Here is a 14,657-nt window from a genome sequence, read left to right as displayed (position 1 = left end):
TGTCTTCGAAAGTGATATGATTGCTTTGTACTGTATAAGAAACAGACTGAAATTTAAGTCCTTCTTCCCTGATAATTGTCCCCATTAAAAACATTAATGGGAAAAAGAATTGTCACCAGAAGAACTGTCACGACAGCTTTGAAGTCAGTGATGAGAAACGCAAATGGCTCTCGTGTGTCAGGCGATCGACTGCGACATGCTAAAGTTTAAATGTATCTTTTGAATGAGATGTGAGTGCCTTGATGGAGGGGAAGATTTCCAGTGATAAAACCTGAAGTTTTACTCTGTTCCTTACAGAAAGTCAAGTAATTTGATTTGTATAGCGCTTTTTACAATATACATCTTTCCAAAGCAACTTTACAGAAAATTATATTATATATTATTAAACTGTACATAAGATGTTAGTTAATGGTGAAAAGTAACCTTGGAAGAAACCAGGCCAGTGAAGTATTCCTTGTTGTACGGTTGGAGTTGGCAGCAGTTCATCCTCTTTAAAGTCCATCATAGTAGACTGAAGTGATGCAGAAAGTGATTATCGAAGCGCCCCTCGCTATCTGGCTGACGCAGATTGCAGTTAGTAGTCATCGCTCAGCGACATATTGGTGGAAGTGGGACATTGAGATGGACCAAAGCTGGATATTGTGGTCTCTGATAACATCAAGATATGTATCCAAAAGATGAGACAGGAAAACAATGAAATAATAGTAGCATAAAGAATTTGGTATTCAGATACTGTAGCGGTTATGTAGGAAATACCATTTATTCAAGAGAAAGAACCAGACAAACATTTGTGCAGTCATGCTCAGTGTGTGTGTGATGATTAGTTTTAGTTTTCGTGTTGGTTTTTGCTCTCAAAACAATATTATAACTGAGGGGATGTTACCACACTCAATGTTTAAAATGAACCTAGATAATTCACAGCAGCTCCAGTTATTTTTTGCTTCACTTCAGTGTAAGCCTACATCTCGCAGGTTGAAAACTACTGTACTAATGCAAACCTCATTCATTTCCCACAAATTCAGCTCGGCTATGTTACGATCCTTGGTTGTCTGCCCCATGTTTTCCGTGTCACCGTCACCATGTTCCATTCTGTCATTGTGCGCACCTGATTCTCGTTTGTATCCTCATGTGTCTGTGTATTTAATCCCTGCCTGTTCCTCCATTACCTTGTCGTTCGTTGTAGCGTTGAAATGTCACGTCTCGGGTAAGCTCACGCCGCGAATGGGTGGAGAGTCGAGACCGCAATAAATAACAATCAAAAGGAATAGGCTACAATGGCCCTCCAACTGTTTTTTGATGTTTAAAACCCCGGACACATCGTAAAATGACGCCGTTCTACATATCTCTGAACCGGAGCGTGTAGCGTTGAAATTTCACGTCTCGGGTAAGCTCACGCCGCGAATGGGTCGAGAGTCGAGACCGCAATCAATAAAAATAAAAAGGAATAGGCTACAATGGCCCTCCAACTGGTTTTTTATGTTTCAAAACCGGACGCGTCGTAAAATGACGCCAAAGGTACACCCGGCGCGTCAATAAGCGACGCCAAGGGGTCCTGCCCTAGCGTCCGTATGTGACGAGTTGGGGTGTGAGAATGTGTTGCTGCTGCCTGTCTTGCCATGTTTATCGTGCCGTGTTAATCCAGTCCATGTTCCTTCGTTGTTTTCATGTTTTAGTTTCAGTTTGCCCATCGTGGTTGTTTAATTTGTTCCTGTCTGTTTGTTTCCACCATTGTTCAATTAAACCGCATTTAGATCCAAACTCCCCGTCTGCCTCTGCCTCCTCTTGCACTTCATAACAGGCTACCTTGACAACAAAGTGGCAGAGCCAATGTTATCTCCGTGGTTAGTGTTGTTTACTGTATCCAACAACCCAGACGTGCCACTTTGCTGTTGTCCTCCCATCATTTTGATGTTACTTTGCTTACAACTTATTCTCAAAATATTACGACTTTAATTTCATAATTATATGACTGTATACTTTTAATTTGTACTTTATTCTCAAAACAATATGACTTTATTCTCATGATGCTATGACGTTATTCTCTATATCGTAGGTTTTTTATTTTGACAGCACTAAAACACTGTCGTAGCATATGATCATTGAGAGATGAATTATTTGTATGCCTGGCTGATGATATGATTTATTAGTCTAGACTCAAACTTAGAGAGTGTGTCTAAGGCCTGAACAGTGGTTAAGTTAGTTAAGGAGCCAAATAGGAGAAAGATCTACACCCTTTTGTCAATTTTGATGTTCTAGGTACAGGCAGGAATTTTATGATTGCATTGAACTTGATGGATTATAGCTTGATAAAAGGTTGCTTAAGTACTTAGGAGATAATTTAGCAATATTTCTATGGTGGAAGACACATTGCTATCAAACATAATAATTAATACATCTGTTTTGTCATAATTGAGTAGAAGAAAAGTTCTAGCCATAAAATGTTTCAAATCATTGATATACTCTTTTGTCAGGTTTTGAGGAATTATAAAGCTCACTATCATTGGCGTAAAAATTTTAACTACTTCAGTGGTACCTGAAAATGTCTCCCAGGGAATGCATATACTGTTTAAGGAGAACAGTAGAGGGTCTAATGCTGAGCCCTGCGGCACTCCATACTTGTGCTTGATCTAACAATTCCTCATTTACACAAACAAAGTAGTAGCAGTCGGATAAATTGGTCCTAGCTTTTTCATTAAAGTGTCATGATCTATGGTAGCAAAAAGTATATTTTTTAATGAGTTGTGTATATTGATGTAGATTAATATTGAGTAATTTCACATGATGTTGATGCCTCCAGGTTAACTGGCCTTAAGGACATGTTCAGAGAAGGGCAACAGATCTGTCTTTGTTCTCTGCTATGCAAATGAACACTCACAAATCCAACATCTACAAACATTCCTAGTGAGAACACATACAATATGCAGAGTTATTTTGAAATACCTCTCAAATTGTCTCATATATACTCATATTCATTCAATCACACATCCAGTTGGTACACAACATTCTGTCTATTTCATGGAAATGTATTTCCATGGCTACAGGTTACATATGAGTTCTGAGAATTCATCAGATATAAAAGAGACAAACACAAACACACATACACACACTATCCAATTTTTTTCATACAACAAAAGCACACAGTGACAAGAGATAAGCACCAAAAAAAAAACACCATTAAAGTATCAAAACATTTTTACAAACAACTTATGAAAGATATTTCAAAACTTCTGCGTTATGCACCAGCTTTGTTTGAAGAACAAATCATCATTTAAGATGTTAATCGCTGACAAATTTTCCCCTTTACCATAGCTCTCAAATCTTGTTCACAATTGTGCGCATTTAAACCTGTAGCCTCAAGACGCATCGATGTCAAACGTCACTGGCTCTAGCATGACCAACTGCAATTTGCTAGGTTTGGATATGTGCAAACATGCTATTATATGGCTTCAGAAGACTTTCAATATAGTGAATATGTAACCCAGATAAAGCATCTGGATTCAATGTATCTAGTTTCATATATTTTAGATTGAGTTGAGTGTGTGTGTGTGGGGGCATGTTTATGTGGTTTACAAGGACAATTTTTTAGGTTACAAACTGGTAATTACAAGGGTATTATGCTATAAATGTGGTTTATGAGGACATTTCTAGTGTCCCCATCATTTAAATAGCTTTAAAAACATATTAAACTATGTTTTATTGAAAATTAAAAAATGCAGAAAGTTTTTTGTGAGGGTTTGGTTTAGGGGTTGTGTTAGGTTTAGGGGATAGAATCTATAGTTTGTACAGTATAAAAACCAGTATGTCTATGGAAAGTCCTCATAATGATAGTGTGTGTGAGAGCATGTATTTATCAATTTGTGGGGACCAAATGTCCCCATAAAGATAGTAAAACCCGAATTTTTGACGTGGGGACATTTTGTCGGTCCCCATGAGGAAAACAGCTTATAAATCATACAACATTTTTTTTTTCGAAAATGTATAAATGCAGAAAGTTTTCTGTGGTAGGGTTAGGGGATAGAATAGAAAGTTTGTACAGTATAAAAATCATTATGTCTATGGAAAGTCCCCATAAAATATGGAAACCCAACATGTGTGTGTATTTATGGCAATAATTTATATAAATAAATCATTTAGTTCTTGGCTTGTCAAAGACATGGGAGTCTTGAAATGATGTTGACCACTGGTTGGTAACAATGACAATCTATAAATTAGTTACCACTGTGGTCTATTTGGCCAGAATATCCTGCAGTATAAAAACTTTACAAAGTTTGGCCAAATCAGAATAACAATTGTTATGTCTAACTTTAAGAAACATTGCCTAACTTTTGCAATGTCATTTATTTAAAAACATCAATGTCTCCAATAAGTCAAAACAACAGCATAAGATATGTCACTTACCTGCTCAGATGACATGTTTTCAGATATCCGTCTTTTCCATTCTTTCATTATTTATTTGTCCATTCGCTCTGATAAGATGTCCTGTATCCACGTGCACACCGGTGCCTCGAACCACTTTCATCCGCGCAGAGCCGAAGCACATCTTATGTAATTGCCAATACAATGTTCTTTTGCGAGTCATGTGCAGATTTATTTTTAACTGCTAGAGGGCCAAAAGTTACATAGCATAGCTTTAAAAGAGTTTAAAAAGAGAGTTTATTTAATCTTTGGTCATAGAAAACACTGTTTCTGTTGTTTTCATCCCTTAAATGGTGAGTTGATTACCATTGTGATAGTAGACTAAATGTTAAGAAAATGGTGGATGTTAATGGAGTAGATGTTAATGTTCCCTTTACAAAAAGCTTCACTAGGATGCTGTGCTGAGAAAAGCGGTTTGGGAACAATCCTACACAGCGTAGAAACTTCTTCCAGATATTTTACGTGGGTCCTAAGATCAGTAGAAAAGGGCTACAGAATTAAATTCACTCGCCGCCCTCCGTGTTTCAGCGGCGTGGTCTCCACTACCGTAAACCGGATCAGACATGGTCTACTGTGGAACGAACTGCAAAATCTCTTGGTTAAAGGGGTTCCCCTTCCAGAGAGAGAGTCAGGTTATTACAGCAAATACTTCCTGGTTCCCAAGGAGGGTGGGGGGTTGCGTCTGACCTTAGATCTGATCAGTCTGGGTGTTCAAGCCCAAGATGCTGCCTATCGAGACGATCGTGTCACAAGCCCAACATCGCGTTTGGCTGGTCACGATCAATCTCATGATGCACTTCTTCTCTTAGAAGTTCTGCCACAACACAGGAAGTCCCTGAGGTTCGCTTTCGGGGGACAAGCCTTACAGTATCGGGTTCTTCCATTCGGCCTAGCCCTTTTTACCCGCACATTCACAAATGCAGGATGCAGCTCCTTTGTGACTCCGGGGCATCCGCATTCTTTTTAATGATGTGTTTGTTTTATTAATGTATTGTAGATTCATCTGTACTTGGCGTGTTTGTTTTATTTGAATGTATTGTATATTCATCTGTACAGCACTTCGGTCAGCTTTGCTGTGTTTGAGTGTGCTTTAGAAATAAATTTTTCTTACTTACTTACTTACTCATGAGACCGTTTTTGTTGTGGCTCAAAGCCAGGGGGGTTTCTTCCAAGGGCCAATTCCCCATGGATAATAAGGGTTAAGCGCCACAGGCTTCGTTCCCTTTCTATGTGGTTCAGACCCCGGTTTCTTACCTTGGGTCCCACTCTAGGTGCGTCACGTTGTCGCAGGCTGCTAACGACAGACGCCTCCCTGATGGGCTGAGTTGCTGCCTTAAGTGGTCGTCCAGCTTAAAGGAAATAAGAGGGTCGTCAGCTCGGTTGTCACAGTAACTGTCTCGAGTTGATGGCTGTATTTCTGGCCCTGAAATACTTCCTCCTGAGGCTGCCATGTCTTGGTGCCGGTAGACAATACAGCGGTAGTCTCTTACATAAACCATCAGGGAGATCCACGTTCATGTCAGCTGAATTTCTGGCACGTTGGATTCTCCTTGGGGCTCAGGGCAGCTCCTGTCACTCAGGGCAGTTTATATCCCTGGATGCCCGTATATGCGAGCAGATTTAATGTCCAGAAAGAAAATACCGACGGGGGAGTGGAAACTCCATCCTGAGGTAGTGGGTGAGATTTTTACAGGGCAGAAGAGGACCTCTTCACCACTATGAACAGCACAATGTCTCCTCTACTTCTCCCCGAGCCACCCAGCCCCCTTGGGTCTGGACGTAAAGGCACATACATGACCCGGACTGCGTCTGTATGCATTTCTTTCCCCGGTTTTTCTGCTCCCGGGAGTCTTGGCCAAGGTTCGTCAGCAAGGGTTTTGCTTCCTACTGATAGCGCTGCGCTGGCCGAACAGGGTATGGTTCTCAGAGCTAAATTCTCCCCCCATGGCTCGCCTCGGGCGATTCCAAACAGGAAGGACCTTCTTTCTTAGGCACAGGGGACTGTATTTCATCCCCGCCCCGAATTGTGGAACCTTCTCATGCTTGGCCCCTGTTGGGTACCAACTGAGGTACACAGGGCTTTCTCCTGAGGTTATCGAGACCATTTTATGTGCTAGGGCTCGCTCCACTTGGAACAAATCTGGGTAGATTTTTCAGGGCAGAAGAGGACCTCTTCGCCTCTATGAACAGCTCAATGTCTCCTCTATTTCTCCCCGAGTCACCCAGTCCCCCCCCTCTGCCGCTGAACACGGTGGCAAATACATGGCCCAGAATGCGCCTGTATGCGTTTCCCTTTATTAAAAGTTCATATTGCAGAACCAGTTAACTGCCAGATCGCTTCAGTTCTGGACTCTCTGCAGGAAGAATCGTCAGCAGGCTTATGCCCCGCCACTCTCAGGGTCTATGTGGCTGCCACTTCAGCTTGCCATGCCTTGATGGACGGAGTGCCCTTCAGAGGCACCCACTGCTCGCTCGCTTAATTCGTGAAGCCATGCGACTGTGGCCTCCTGTTAAGACCATGACCTCTTCATAGGACTTGGCAATAGTCCTTGAGGGTCTAGTTGAGACCTCCTTTGATCCTCTAGAGTCAGTGTTTGACAGACTTCTGACACTCAAGATGGTTTTTCTTATGGCGATTATCTCTCTAAGCCTTCTGCTCCCCGCCGTTTGCAACGCCGGAACAGCAAGGACCTCACAGACTGTGTCCAGTCTGTGCCCTTTAGACTTATGTCCACCACACTAGCCAGTGGCATAAGTCAGGGCAACTATTCGTTTGCCATGGGAGCCACAACCGGGGGGCGGCCACCTCCAAGCATACTATTTCGCATTGGGTGAGGGAAGTTATTGTCCTGGCCTACGAGGCGCGCGGTCAAGCTTCGCCATTAGGTATCAGGGCTCACTCCACCAGAGGGGTCGCCTCCTCTAAAGCCTTGGCTAGAGGGGTCCCTCTGCAGCAAGTTTGTGATGCGGCAGGCTGGTCCTCTCCGCACACATTTATCAAATTTTATAGTTTGGATGTTCATGCTACTCCGGGCTCTTATGTCCTTGAGTCGACATCTCAAGCTCATGTCTGAGACCTCTCGCATTCTTGTGAGCACACTTCACAACCGTAGGGGTCCGGACAGCCTCAGTGCGGCGGCGTGGGTATTCTCGTTCCCAAAGCGCTTTTCTCAGGCACTGAGAAAAGGTTCCTCTTTTTTCAGGGAACAATGGTTACACTACGTAAACCGAGACGTTCCCTTTACAAAAAGCTTCACTAGGATGCTGCGCTTCTTTGTCGCACTGGGATGTCCCAGGACTGCTCTTCAGAAATAAATATATCTGACTACACCCTGGTGACGCGTCTATTTATAGCCTGGCCACAGGTGCATCCAATGATCTCACCAGCCAAGGCTATAAATTACGGTCAATGTTTATTGACGTGCTACACACGTATTCACAGCTGGTCACAATGTAGGATTGTTCCCAAAGCGCTTTTCTCAGCGCAGCATCTCATTCTGCTTTTTTCAAGGAACAAGGGTTACACTACGTAACCTGAGGTGTTTTTAATGCTCAAAATCAATGTAAAAGTGAGTTGAGGTTTGATTTCACACAATCAGAAAAATGAATATTTATTACCTTAATTGTCATTTTAATTGGCTGAATGCAGATGTTTGATTTAAACCTGATGAAAGTTGATATAAAGGGTTACAGAAGGTATTCATAATGATATGAATGTTTTATGTTCAATCTTTTGTTAATTTTGATGTGTTTAAAGTCATTTTGGTGAAATATCAATGCAAAAGAAAATATTTTTGTAATAATACTGTGTTTAAAGTGATTTAAGTTGTTCTAGTCACTTTAAGAACTTAATTAGATATGTTGTACAGCGAAATTTGATAATAAATATAACAAGTATACATTCAATGTATATGTAAGGTAAAATTTGTCACACACTTACGAAAATGTCATTGTTTATGACCATTTAATCTGACTGGACTTGTTTTATATAAACAGGTCAGTTGTAACGAAAGCAGGAGGAGGCAGACGAGTGGTGAGGATCTAAGTGCAGTCTTTATTGACAAAGGTGAAAACAAACAAGACTGGAACAAATGAAACGTCCATGATGGGAGAACAAAAACCAAAACACGAAAACATCCAAAGAATACATGGGCTGGAGAAACATCCACGGTGGGCAAAGGTAACATTGACAAACTGGGCAAACACGGCAAAACATCTACATCCAGACATCCACATTCAACGATCGACCATGACTGGGGAACAAACAGGGTTTAAATACACAAAGACTAAATGAGAACATTAAACACAGGTGAGGAACAATGAGGGACAGCTGGTAGTGATGAGGGCAGGGAATTATGGGAATTGTAGTTTGTGACTATTGACTAGTGAAACACATGGCAGACAACAAGGGATCATGACATAAGGTCTTTTCCTTTCAAATTGTTTTATTACTTTCTACCTCAGTTAACCCCATGGAGAAACCTTGAATAGAGCATAATGAAGATTCCACTGTCCAGGACAATGGATTAGATTTTTCATAACCAACCCATATGGTAAGATTATTCTTGACTTGGCTAACTGATTGAGGACTGAACATTCTTCTCGTTTCCTTCAGAAAAGGAGGAAAAGGCTTTAAAAGATTTGACAAAAACGTGCACATACGTAGTGAAGACAGGAGGCTGTTTTATTTCTTTTTTTTTGTTGTTGTTTACTGAAATGGTGATGTACAAATTGCATATTGTTCTACATTTCATTCATTTTCAGTAAAGCCGGCATAAATATTCTCTGAAACAGTAGTCTGAGTGGTTTCTGACACACACCACCACCTCCTTAACGGAACCTAGATGCATGGGCCCATTGGCATTGAAAGGTAATTACAATTTCCAAGTGATTTATTAAGTAACTTCATATTCTTGTTACACAAGTCATTTGATCTACTTTTATGGTGCTTTTTTGTCCTTTTTAGAACATGACTGTAACGATGATGCGGATGCTGGCAATGACGAAGACGATGAAGTAAAGAACACAAGTACAATTTATTTAACAAAAATGAGATCCAAAAAACCCTAACTATAAACATGAAACATATACATGAACTTAACATGACAACATTACCAAACACAACCAAAGTTACCTTCAACAATACCTGACAAAGGACAACGGTAAACATGAGGGCTTAAATACATGGACAAGGGGTAAAACAATGACGAGGGAACCAATGAACAGACAGAACTGATCACAAGATAACAACCCAATGAAAACAAGACACATGAACATGGAGGGAAACAGGAATCACATGACTAGGGAACCAAATGACATGAAACAGGACATAAACTATTCAAAATAAAAGACACGAAAGACATGAATCAACAAATACACGACAACAGCCTCCTGGTTTTCTTCTGCATCTGGTGTTTAGGAATAATACCAGAATCTATCATACTTCCTGTTTATTACTCTAGGACATCAGGCCAAGTAGTTGACGTTTAAATGTGGGCAAATTTAAGTTATTGTATTCATTGTTCTGGCAAAAGTAAAATTTTTTGGAATGAAGCATTTTTGAGGTTTAGGCCATGTCCACACTAAAAGTTTAAGTTTGAAACTTCCTTTTTCAGTTTCCTTAATTCATCATTTTCCAAAGTATCCAAAACGCCGTTCTATTGTAGATAAGAGTCATTCTGCATTGCGTTTACAGACAAAAATGAATTAGTGTGGATGTGATCTTAGTTTTAAAAGACACTCTTTTTGAACTGGGGAAATTTGGAGTGCTACGAAAATTAGATGTGATGGCCCATTTAAAGAAAAGTTAACCAAAAGTAGGTCTTAAGTGGAACAACAGGTTTGTAGGGTGGCTTAACAGTTGAGCCAAGAGGTTTCACTTAACTGAGTCCGAGCAAAGCAGGGCAGTGTGATGAAGCGGGAATGCCAGAGGAATGCAGACACAGTGGTCATCACAGCGTGAAAAAACAGAGGGGGAGAAAGAGAAAGAAAGAGATGGAGGTAGGTAGGTAGGAAAAATAGTAGGAAGATGATAAAGGGCTTTTAAGAGGCACAGACAGTGAGCTTCTGTTGACTGGACATACACGAAAGACTACAGGGAAAGGCCTGGTCAAATAGAAAACCTTCCAACTGGGAAAATGGACACTCACGCATACTAATGCACGCACATAGAAAGAAAGTGCTGTAAATAGAAAAGGTGGCAGATTTGACCTTTATTATCTGATAGTACTTTGTTTCTTAGGGCACCAGTCTAGATAGCAGCAAAGAAAGAGGGAACACGAACACACACACACACACACACACACACACACACAAACACACTCTACTGCCTGCTGAGGTTGTCCAGAGGTCAATTGGCTGTCTACCAGTTACCACGTGACTCTTTGTCTCTGTCTCTCTCTCTCTCTCTCTCTCTCTCTCTCTCTCTCCATCATTGCAGATAGAGCAAGATAGGTTAGGGAAGAAAGAGGGGCATGTTATGAGATGTTTAATGTCGCAATTATTTCTCCTAGACAGCAATGAGATTATAAGAACAAATAGAGACTTACCCTTGTCAGATTTCTCTCCTTTTTTAATCTTTTTACATTTTTAATCTAACGTGTTGTCTAGAGTTTTAGAAGACATCTTATCAGTGTCTCAAACTGTGCTCAGATTTGTAAGGATACCGAAGTCTGCAATCAAGTGTCAGAAAAATGAATTATAACTAATTAGAATCTAATTAATTAAATTCTTCCCAGATCAAATGGTCTGAGCTGTGCAAGCCACATATGTTAAACGTCTATAGATGAAGTTACTGTTTACGAACAGTATATGTATATGTCAGATGCACTTCCGGGTCCTTTTTGCACCACATTACAGAAGTGCTGTTGCTTGCAGTGTGACGTCACAGTGATCTTTACTCATACTGTATTTAAATAATTTTTACGATTTTATAGGCTTTATTATCATATTATATGACATACAATAAGATACTTACTTTGCAATCCTCTGCAATAGATGTGTATATAGCACAAACAAAGATATTTAGAAGAATATTTCAGCTCTGTTTCATAAAATGCAAGTTAATGATGACCAAAAAACTTGAATCTCCAAAAACACATAATGGCAGCATAAAAGTAATCCATATGACACCAATGGTTAAATTAATGTTTTTTGCAGCGATCCAAATGGTTTTGGGTGAGAACAGACCAAAATCTAACTCCTTTCTCACTTGCTTTCTTTGGACCTAAAGAGCTGAGACATTCTTCAAAAAATCTTTGTTTGTGTTCTGCAGAAGAAAGTAATTCATACACATCTGGCATAGTGTGAATAAATGATGAGAGTATTTTCAATTTTGGGTGAACAATACCTTTTACTAATAATTTTACAGTAGAATTTGGTTTGATCATTGTCCTCAATTTCTTTATCAATGGCTAAGTTTACATGCACCCTTGCAATTAAGGCAATTCTTTTGAAGGTAAAATAGTGCCTAATTAAGCACAAATTAAGATTTGTAAAAGCGTAAATCAAATTGCTTAGAGTAAAAATAAATAGCATGCACACAGAAAGTTTTGTAAAAGTGTAAATAAAGTTAAGCTGTAAGAATTTTTTTTTAGCAATACTTTTGCTTAAGTGTTATTCATGTGTTGTGAATCTGTAATAGCATGTTAACACTAAGTACATTTGGTGGTTATTCTTCTGACTTCCATTCACTTTTGGCACTGTTTTTGTGCCTAAACATGGACAGAAACACTGCAAACCTGTAACAGCAATATGCAAGCAAAGAAAGGGTGTTATGAACAGCAAAACAGACTGTCAGCGTAAAATCAGTCTGTATGTGTAAAATAAACTACTGCAAGCATGTAAATGACTTTTACACTGCTCCGTCTTCCCTTTTGTTGCGCTCACACTTTTGGCACGAATTTCAGTTTTGTTTGTGACTGTCTGAACAGTATATGTTCAAATAACAGAAGATGCCATAACCATTGCGTTTTAATATGCATGTTAAGTTGAAGTTCAGTTTTGAAGATGCTGCATTGTGTTCCATTTAGCTGTTTGAAACACTCACCTGCTGTACACTGCCACACGCCTGGTGTGTATGTGTAAGTCTGTGTGTCCAAATGTTCTCTCTTGTGAGGAAAGCCGTGATGCTCTGTATTGTTATTGATGTGATTCATGAAGCATTCCATTCAACTCGGAGAATCAGAATTTCCACTTTTCAACTGAGGAAAGTGCAACAGTAGGACACTTTATATCAGATATCTAACTTGGAAACTCGAGCGGAAATCTTCATTCATTTCGTCGAGGTGCAGGTGTGTGTTACTTCATGCAGGGCTGGGAGGTTTAGTCCCTGACAATCATTCACATTTATTAAATAATATCCATTAGCGAGTCAAAGTTCTTACATTAAATTATAATAAAGCTTGTTTAGCAAACGTTTTACAGAGTTAAACACGGTTAATTACACTCTCTTTGTTTTGATTATTGTAACGATAGCATTGCAGCGTCGTATCAGTTTGTTTGCCATGAAATGTCTCTGATAATCAATGTACCCCTCAAATTCACAACATAATCAATCTCAAAAATGAAAATAAGCTCCCTCTTTGACACATTTGTGTTTAGTTGTCAGGTAATTGTTACTGTATTTCGAATTAAGTGAAAATTCACATCATGCGTGATAACTATCTATCATCATTTTCATGATCGATCATTGCTGCCACATCCGAGTACCCGAATCCTCGAGTACTCGTGCCCATCCCTAAACTAAACTACAATAATATAAAACAGAATTCCCCAATGTACGTTACTGATTTAAAACATAAGAAGAAACATAACTATTCCCATAAAATACAATGATATTTGATGGGTCATGCAAGGAATTGTGGGAACGCCTACAAAACATATATGTACAGAATCAACTTTTAACCCCCATTATTCCCATTATACCCCCACAACGCCCAGAGTATCAGCCGATTTAGGGGGGCGTATAATCCCAAAAATAGTAAAATTATAATAAAGCTTGTTTAGCTTTGTTTAGCTTTGTTTGGGAGCAATTGAGATCTGGGAATCCCAAAATGTTGAACAATATTTTAAAGGATCTCAACACTCCACTCTCATACAGGTCACCGAACGTAGAAACTCCTCTCACAATCCACTCTGACGAGCAGAAAGGGGACCTATCAATACATTATTTTAGTGTATTGATCTTAGTCAATCTACCTATGCAACTTACTGAAATGTAATATGGGACGTTTACCATTCTAAATGAAGGTCTTCGCTATGCTATCAAAGTACTTGAAATAAGAGAGGGGGACATCTACAGGGAGAGATTGCAGCAGGTAGTTGAATTTTGGAATACAATTAATTTTAATAACATTAACCTTCCCAATCATAGATTGAAATGTAATAAAGCCCACCTGCCCACATCGCTCGAAAACCTTTTTATTTAAGGGTAAAAATTTACTGATTAAATCACGCAATAAAATACCCAAAAACGTAATGCACTGTTTGGGACACTGGAAGGCGCCCGGCTGAATAGCCGTAACCGGGAAGTACGTTGTCAGAGTCAAAGCTTTGGATTTATACCAATTAACTGTATCATGAGATATTAGAAAAGGAATTAATAATTCAGTGGAGGCAAGGCATAGATCTAGTGGGGTCATAGACAAATAATAAAATATCATCTGTGTAAAGCAAAAGCTTATGTGCCACACCTTCCGCCATCACCCCTGGAAAATCATCCTCCTTTCTTATCATGGCTGTTAATGGTTCCAGGGCAAGACAGAACAATAAGGGGTAAAGAGGGCAACCCTGCCTTGAGCCTCTATCCAGAGTGAAGTAATCTGAAATTAATCCATTCATTTGAACTGTCGATACCGGGTGTCTATAAAGTTACTTAATCCACCCAATTGTAGTGTGCTACATTCAGGAGTGGGTTTGGTTATTAGCAATAATTAATAATTATCAAAGATAATGATCAATTATTAAAATCATTAGAATTTAGAATCAATGTTAGCTTTTTAATCCTTTAAATAAATAATCACCAAAGATAACATACAATTATCAAATTCAATAGAATATTACTTATTATCAAAGATAAACATTAATTATTAAAATTAATAGAACATTGATTAGAATTAACACTAGCAATCATCAAAGATAATTGTCAGTCATGAAAATCAATTGAATATTACGGTAATAAGGATTAATATTGCCGTGGCACCACTGTGGAATCAGGGACTAATAACCAGACAGTATAACAG

This window comes from Xyrauchen texanus, chromosome 20, assembly GCF_025860055.1.
Source record: "Xyrauchen texanus isolate HMW12.3.18 chromosome 20, RBS_HiC_50CHRs, whole genome shotgun sequence".
Lineage (NCBI taxonomy): Eukaryota > Metazoa > Chordata > Actinopteri > Cypriniformes > Catostomidae > Xyrauchen > Xyrauchen texanus.
The sequence above is the reverse complement of the archived record's forward strand: the minus strand, read 5'-3'. Positions refer to the sequence as shown.